Source organism: Heterodontus francisci, chromosome 43 (genome assembly GCF_036365525.1).
Source record: "Heterodontus francisci isolate sHetFra1 chromosome 43, sHetFra1.hap1, whole genome shotgun sequence".
NCBI lineage: Eukaryota > Metazoa > Chordata > Chondrichthyes > Heterodontiformes > Heterodontidae > Heterodontus > Heterodontus francisci.
In genome coordinates this window covers 2,416,663-2,425,202 of record NC_090413.1, presented here as the reverse complement: position 1 = coordinate 2,425,202, position 8,540 = coordinate 2,416,663, and positions in this window count along the sequence as shown.

The following is an 8,540-nucleotide window of genomic DNA, read 5'->3' as shown; positions in this document are numbered from 1 at the left end:
AGAGAGTGTCAGAGAGTTTCAGAGAGTGATAGAGAGTGTCAGAGTGTGTGATATTGATAGAGAGTGTCAGAGTGTGTCAGAGAGTGATAGAGAGTGATAGAGAGTGTCTGAGTGTGTCAGAGAGTGATAGAGAGTTTCAGAGTGTGTCAGAGTGTGTCAGAGACTGATAGAGAGTGATAGAGAGTGATATGGAGTGTCAGAGAGTGATAGACAGTGTCTGAGAGTGTCAGAGAGTGATAGAGAGTGTCAGAGAGTGTTAGAGAGTGTCAGAGAGTGTCAGAGAGTGATAGAGAGTGATAGAGAGTGTCTGAGAGTGACAGAGAGTGTCTGAGAGTGTCAGAGAGTGATAGAGAGTGTCTGAGAGTGTATGTGAGTGTCAGAGACTGTCAGAGTGTGTCAGAGAGTGATGGAGAGTGATAGAGAGTGTCTGAGAGTGTCTGAGAGTGTCAGAGAGTGTCAGAGAGTTTCTGAGAGTGTCACAGAGTGATAGAGAGTGTCAAATTGTGTCAGAGCGTGATAGAGAGTGATAGAGAGTGTCAGAGAGTTTCAGAGTGTGTCAGAGAGTGTCTGAGAGTGTCAGTGAGTGTAAGAGAGTGATAGAGAGTGTCTGAGAGTGTCAGAAATTGTCAGATTGTGTCAGAGAGTGATAGAGAGTGATAGAGAGTATCAGAGTGTGTCAGAGTGTGGCAGAGAGTGTCAGAGTGTGTCAGAGAGAATCAGAGAGTGATAGAGAGAGATGGAGAGAGTCAGAGAGTGTCTGAGAGTGTCAGAGACTGTCAGAGTGTGTCAGAGGGCGATAGAGAGTGTCTGAGAGTGTCAGAGGGTGAACGAGAATGTCAGAGAGTGTGAGAGAGTGTCAGAGAGTGATGGAGAGTGTCTGAGAGTGTCAGAGAGTGATAGAGTGTCAGAGAGTGATAGAGAGTGTCTGAGAGTGTCAGAAAGCGAAAGAGAGTGACATAGAGTGTCAGAGAGTGATAGAGAGTGATAGAGAGTGTCAGAGTGTGTGAGAGCGATAGAGAGTGTCAGAATGTGTCAGAGAGTGATAGAGAGTGATAGAGAGTGATGGAGAGTGATAGAGAGTGTCTGAGAGTGTCAGAGAGTGATAGAGAGTGATAGAGAGTGTCAGAGAGTGATAGAGAGTGTCAGAGAGTGATAGAGAGTGATAGAGAGTATCTGAGAGAAACAGAGAGTGTCTGAGATTGTCAGTGAGCGTCAGAGAGTGATAGAGTGTGTCAGAGTTTGTCAGAGAGTGTAAGAGAGTGTCAGAGAGTGATAGAGAGTGAGAGAGAGTGTCTGAGAGTGTCAGAGAGTGTCAGAGTGTGTCAGAGAGTGATAGAGAGTGATGGAGAGTATCAGAGAGTGTCACAGAGTGATAGAGAGTGTCTGAGAGTGTCAGAGACTGTCAGAGTGTGTCAGAGAGTGATAGAGAGTGATATAGAGTGTCTGAGAGTGTCAGTGAGTGTCAGAGTGTGTCAGAGAGTGATAGACAATGTCAGAGAGTGTCAAATTGTGTCAGAGATTGATAGAGAGTGATGGAGAGTGTCAGGGAGTTTCAGAGTGTGTCAGAGAGTGATAGAGAGCGTCTGAGAGTGTCAGAGAGTGACAGAGAGTGTCTGAGAGTGTCAGTCAGTGTCAGAGAGTGATAGAGAGTGTCTGAGAATGTCAGAGATTGTCAGATTGTGTCAGAGTGTGTCAGAGAGTGATATAGAGTGATAGAGAGTGTCTGAGAGTGTCAGAGAGTGTCAGATTGTGTCAGAGAGTGTCAGAGAGTGATAGAGTGTGTCAGAGTGTGTCAGAGTGTGTCAGAGAGTGTCAGAGAGTGATAGAGCGTGTCTGAGAGTGTCTGAGAGTGACAGAGTGTGTCTGAGAGTATCTGAGAGTGTCAGATGTTGTAAGAGAGTGTCAGAGAGTGTCAGAAAGTGATAAAGAGTGTCTGAGAGCGTCAGAGGGTGAAAGAGAATGTCAGAGAGTGTGAGAGAGTGTCTGTGTGTGTCAGAGAGTGATAGAGAGTGTAAGAGAGTGATGGAGAATGTCTGAGAGTGTCAGAAAGCGATAGAGAGTGACATAGAGTGTCCGAGAGTGTCAGAGAGTGATAGAGAGTGTCTGAGAATGTCTGAGAGTGTCAGAGAGGTCTGAGAGTGTCAGAGAGTGTCTGAGAGTGTCAGAGAGTGATAGAGAGTGTCTGAGAGTGTCAGAGAGTGTCTGTGGGTGTCAGAGAGTGATAGAGAGTGATCGAGAGTGTCAGAGAGTGATAGAGAGTGTCTGAGAGTGTCAGAGAGTGATAGAGAGTGATAGAGAGTGTCAGAGAGTGATAGAGAGTGTCTGAGAGTGTCAGAGAGCGATAGAGAGTGTCAGTGAGTGTCAGAGAGTGATAGAGAGTGTCTGAGAGTGACAGAGAGTGTCAGAGACTGTCAGAGTGTGTCAGAGAGTGATAGAGAGTGTCTGAGAGTGTCAGAGAGTGTCAGAGTGTGTCAGAGAGTGATAGACAATGTCAGAGAGTGTCATAGAGTGATAGAGAGTGTCTGAGAGTGTCAGAGAGTGATAGAGAGTTTCAAATGGTGTCAGAGATAGAAAGAGAGTGATAGAGAGTGTCAGAGAGTTTCAGAGAGTGTCAGAGAGTTTCAGAGAGTGTCAGTGAGTGACAGAGAGTGATAGAGAGCCTCTGAGAGTGTCAGAGAGTGTCAGAGAGTGATAGAGAGTGTCAGACAGAGTTAGAGAGTGACATAGAGTGTCTGAGAGTGTCAGTGAGTGTTAGAATGTGTCAGAGAGAGATAGAGAGTGTCTGAGGGTGTCTGAGAGTGACAGAGAGTGAAAGCGAGTGTCTGAGAGTGTCAGTGAGTGTCAGAGAGTGATAGAGAGTGCCTGAGTGTGTCAGTGAGTGATAGAGAGTGATAGAGAGCCTCTGAGAGTGTCAGAGAGTGTCAGAGAGTGATATAGATTGTCAGAGAGTGATAGAGAGCGACAGAGAGTGTCTGAGAGTGTCAGTGAGTGTCAGAGAGTGATAGAGAGTGTCAGGGAATGATAGAGAGTGATAGAGAGTGATATAGAGTGTCTGAGAATGTCAGAGAGTGATAGAGAGTGTCGGAGAGTGATAGAGAGTGTCTGAGAGTTTCAGAGAGTGATACAGAGGGTCAGAGAGTGATAGAGAGTGTCTGAGTGTGTCTGAGAGTGTCAGTCAGTGTCAGAGAGTGATAGAGAGTGTCTGAGAATGTCAGAGATTGTCAGATTGTGTCAGAGTGTGTCAGAGAGTGATATAGAGTGATAGAGAGTGTCTGAGAGTGTCAGAGAGTGTCAGATTGTGTCAGAGAGTGTCAGAGAGTGATAGAGTGTGTCAGAGTGTGTCAGAGTGTGTCAGAGAGTGTCAGAGAGTGATAGAGCGTGTCTGAGAGTGTCTGAGAGTGACAGAGTGTGTCTGAGAGTATCTGAGAGTGTCAGATGTTGTAAGAGAGTGTCAGAGAGTGTCAGAAAGTGATAAAGAGTGTCTGAGAGCGTCAGAGGGTGAAAGAGAATGTCAGAGAGTGTGAGAGAGTGTCTGTGTGTGTCAGAGAGTGATAGAGAGTGTAAGAGAGTGATGGAGAATGTCTGAGAGTGTCAGAAAGCGATAGAGAGTGACATAGAGTGTCCGAGAGTGTCAGAGAGTGATAGAGAGTGTCTGAGAATGTCTGAGAGTGTCAGAGAGTGTCTGAGAGTGTCAGAGAGTGTCTGAGAGTGTCAGAGAGTGATAGAGAGTGTCTGAGAGTGTCAGAGAGTGTCTGTGGGTGTCAGAGAGTGATAGAGAGTGATCGAGAGTGTCAGAGAGTGATAGAGAGTGTCTGAGAGTGTCAGAGAGTGATAGAGAGTGATAGAGAGTGTCAGAGAGTGATAGAGAGTGTCTGAGAGTGTCAGAGAGCGATAGAGAGTGTCAGTGAGTGTCAGAGAGTGATAGAGAGTGTCTGAGAGTGACAGAGAGTGTCAGAGACTGTCAGAGTGTGTCAGAGAGTGATAGAGAGTGTCTGAGAGTGTCAGAGAGTGTCAGAGTGTGTCAGAGAGTGATAGACAATGTCAGAGAGTGTCATAGAGTGATAGAGAGTGTCTGAGAGTGTCAGAGAGTGATAGAGAGTTTCAAATGGTGTCAGAGATAGATAGAGAGTGATAGAGAGTGTCAGAGAGTTTCAGAGAGTGTCAGAGAGTTTCAGAGAGTGTCAGTGAGTGACAGAGAGTGATAGAGAGCCTCTGAGAGTGTCAGAGAGTGTCAGAGAGTGATAGAGAGTGTCAGACAGAGTTAGAGAGTGACATAGAGTGTCTGAGAGTGTCAGTGAGTGTTAGAATGTGTCAGAGAGAGATAGAGAGTGTCTGAGGGTGTCTGAGAGTGACAGAGAGTGAAAGCGAGTGTCTGAGAGTGTCAGTGAGTGTCAGAGAGTGATAGAGAGTGCCTGAGTATGTCAGTGAGTGATAGAGAGTGATAGAGAGCCTCTGAGAGTGTCAGAGAGTGTCAGAGAGTGATATAGATTGTCAGAGAGTGATAGAGAGCGACAGAGAGTGTCTGAGAGTGTCAGTGAGTGTCAGAGAGTGATAGAGAGTGTCAGGGAATGATAGAGAGTGATAGAGAACCTCTGAGAGTGTCAGAGAGTGTCAGAGTGTGTCAGAGGGTGTCAGAGAGTGTCAGAGGGTGATACAGAGTGATAGAGAGTGTCAGAGAGTGTCATAGAATGATGGAGAGTGTCAGAGAGTGTAAGAGAGTGTCAAAGAGTGATAGAGAGTGATAGAGAGTGTCAGAGGGTGTCAGAGAGTGTCAGAGAGTGATAGAGAGTGATAGAGGGTGTCAGAGAGTGTCATTGAGTGATGGAGAGGGATAGAGAGTGTCACAGAGTGTCATTGAGTAAGAGAGAGTGTCAGAGAGTGTCAGAGAGTGATAGAGAGTGTCAGAGAGTGATAGAGAGTGATGGAGAGTGTCAGAGGGTGTCAGAGAGTGTCACAGAGTGATAGAGAGTGTCTGAGAGTGTCAGAGACTGTCAGAGTGTGTCAGAGAGTGATAGAGAGTGATATAGAGTGTCTGAGAGTGTCAGTGAGTGTCAGAGTGGGTCAGAGAGTGATAGACAATGTCAGAGAGTGTCAAATTGTGTCAGAGATTGATAGAGAGTGATGGAGAGTGTCAGGGAGTTTCAGAGTGTGTCAGAGAGTGATAGAGAGCGTCTGAGAGTGTCAGAGAGTGACAGAGAGTGTCTGAGAGTGTCAGTCAGTGTCAGAGAGTGATAGAGAGTGTCTGAGAATGTCAGAGATTGTCAGATTGTGTCAGAGTGTGTCAGAGAGTGATATAGAGTGATAGAGAGTGTCTGAGAGTGTCAGAGAGTGTCAGATTGTGTCAGAGAGTGTCAGAGAGTGATAGAGTGTGTCAGAGTGTGTCAGAGTGTGTCAGAGAGTGTCAGAGAGTGATAGAGCGTGTCTGAGAGTGTCTGAGAGTGACAGAGTGTGTCTGAGAGTATCTGAGAGTGTCAGAGATTGTCAGAGAGTGTCAGAGAGTGTCAGAAAGTGATAAAGAGTGTCTGAGAGCGTCAGAGGGGGAAAGAGAATGTCAGAGAGTGTGAGAGAGTGTCTGTGTGTGTCAGAGAGTGATAGAGAGTGTAAGAGAGTGATGGAGAATGTCTGAGAGTGTCAGAAAGTGATAGAGAGTGACATAGAGTGTCCGAGAGTGTCAGAGAGTGATAGAGAGTGTCTGAGAATGTCTGAGAGTGTCAGAGAGTGTCTGAGAGTGTCAGAGAGTGTCTGAGAGTGTCAGAGAGTGATAGAGAGTGTCTGAGAGTGTCAGAGAGTGTCTGTGGGTGTCAGAGAGTGATAGAGAGTGATCGAGAGTGTCAGAGAGTGATAGAGAGTGTCTGAGAGTGTCAGAGAGTGATAGAGAGTGATAGAGAGTGTCAGAGAGTGATAGAGAGTGTCTGAGAGTGTCAGAGAGCGATAGAGAGTGTCAGTGAGTGTCAGAGAGTGATAGAGAGTGTCTGAGAGTGACAGAGAGTGTCAGAGACTGTCAGAGTGTGTCAGAGAGTGATAGAGAGTGTCTGAGAGTGTCAGAGAGTGTCAGAGTGTGTCAGAGAGTGATAGACAATGTCAGAGAGTGTCATAGAGTGATAGAGAGTGTCTGAGAGTGTCAGAGAGTGATAGAGAGTTTCAAATGGTGTCAGAGATAGATAGAGAGTGATAGAGAGTGTCAGAGAGTTTCAGAGAGTGTCAGAGAGTTTCAGAGAGTGTCAGTGAGTGACAGAGAGTGATAGAGAGCCTCTGAGAGTGTCAGAGAGTGTCAGAGAGTGATAGAGAGTGTCAGACAGAGTTAGAGAGTGACATAGAGTGTCTGAGAGTGTCAGTGAGTGTCTGAATGTGTCAGAGAGAGATAGAGAGTGTCTGAGGGTGTCTGAGAGTGACAGAGAGTGAAAGCGAGTGTCTGAGAGTGTCAGTGAGTGTCAGAGAGTGATAGAGAGTGTCTGAGTGTGTCAGTGAGTGATAGAGAGTGATAGAGAGCCTCTGAGAGTGTCAGAGAGTGTCAGAGAGTGATATAGATTGTCAGAGAGTGATAGAGAGCGACAGAGAGTGTCTGAGAGTGTCAGTGAGTGTCAGAGAGTGATAGAGAGTGTCAGGGAATGATAGAGAGTGATAGAGAACCTCTGAGAGTGTCAGAGAGTGTCAGAGTGTGTCAGAGGGTGTCAGAGAGTGTCAGAGGGTGATACAGAGTGATAGAGAGTGTCAGAGAGTGTCATAGAATGATGGAGAGTGTCAGAGAGTGTAAGAGAGTGTCAGAGAGTGATAGAGAGTGTCAGAGGGTGTCAGAGAGTGTCAGAGAGTGATAGAGAGTGATAGAGGGTGTCAGAGAGTGTCATTGAGTGATGGAGAGGGATAGAGAGTGTCACAGAGTGTCATTGAGTAAGAGAGAGTGTCAGAGAGTGTCAGAGAGTGATAGAGAGTGTCTGAGAATGTCAGAAAGTGTCAGAGAGTGATAGAGAGTGTCAGAGAGTGTCAGAGAGTGATAGAGAGTGTCAGAGAGTGATAGAGAGTGATGGAGAGTGTCAGAGGGTGTCAGAGAGTGTCACAGAGTGATAGAGAGTGACAGAGAGTGTCAGAGTGTTTCAGAGTGTGTCAGAGAGTGATAGAACATAGAACATAGAACATAGAACATACAGCACAGAACAGGCCCTTCGGCCCACAATGTTGTGCCGATCCTTTGTCCTCTGTCAAGGACAATTTAATCTATACCCCATCATTCTCCTTTATCCATATACCTATCCAAAAGCCTTTTGAAAGTCCCTAAAGTTTCTGACTCAACAACTTCCCCGGGCAAGGCATTCCATGCCTCGACCACTCTCTGGGTAAAGAACCTTCCCCTGACATCCCCCTTATATCTCCCACCCTTCACCTTAAATTTATGACCCCTTGTAACGCTTTGCTCCACCCGGGGAAAAAGTTTCTGACTGTCTACCCTATCTATTCCCCTGATCATCTTATAAACCTCTATCATGTCACCCCTCATCCTTCTCCTTTCTAATGAGAAGAGGCCTAGAATGTTCAGCCTTTCCTCGTAAGACTTATTCTCCATTCCAGGCAACATCCTGGTAAATCTCCTCTGCACCCTCTCCAAGGCTTCCACATCCTTCCTAAAATGAGGCGACCAGAACTGCACACAGTACTCCAAATGAGGCCTTACCAAGGTCCTGTACAGCTGCATCATCACCTCACGGCTCTTAAATTCAATCCCTCTGCTAATGAACGCTAACACCCCATATGCCTTCTTCACAGCCCTATCCACTTGAGTTGCAACTTTCAATGATCTATGCACATAGACCCCAAGGTCTCTCTGCTCCTCCACATGCCCAAGAACCCTACCGTTAACCCAGTATTTTGCATTCATGTTTGTCCTTCCAAAATGGACGACCTCACACTTTTCAGGGTTAAACTCCATCTGCCACTTTTCAGCCCAGCACTGCAACCTATCCAAGTCCCTTTGCAGACGACAATAGCCCTCCTCGGTATCCACAACTCCACCAACCTTTGTATCATCTGCAAATTTACTGACCCACCCTTCGACTTCCTCATCCAAGTCGTTAATAAAAATCACAAACAGGAGAGGACCCAGAACTGATCCCTGCGGCACGCCACTGGTAACTGGGCTCCAGGCTGAGTATTTACCATCTAAGACCACTCTCTGCCTTCTATCAGTTAGCCAATTCTTAATCCAACTGGCCACATTCCCCACTATCCCATGCCTCCTGACTTTCTCCATAAGTCTACCATGGGGGACCTTATCAAATGCCTTACTAAAATCCATGTACACCACATCCACTGGTTTACCCTCATCCACTTGCTTGGTCACCTGCTCAAAGAATTCAATCAGGCTTGTGAGGCAAGACCTACCCCTCACAAAACCGTGCTGACTGTCCCGAATCAAGCAGTGTCTTTCCAGATGCTCAGAAATCCTATCCCTCAGCACCTTTTCCATCAACTTGCCTACCACCGAAGTAAGACTAACTGGCCTGTAATTCCCAGGGTTGTTCCTATTCCCTTTCTTGAACAGGGGCACA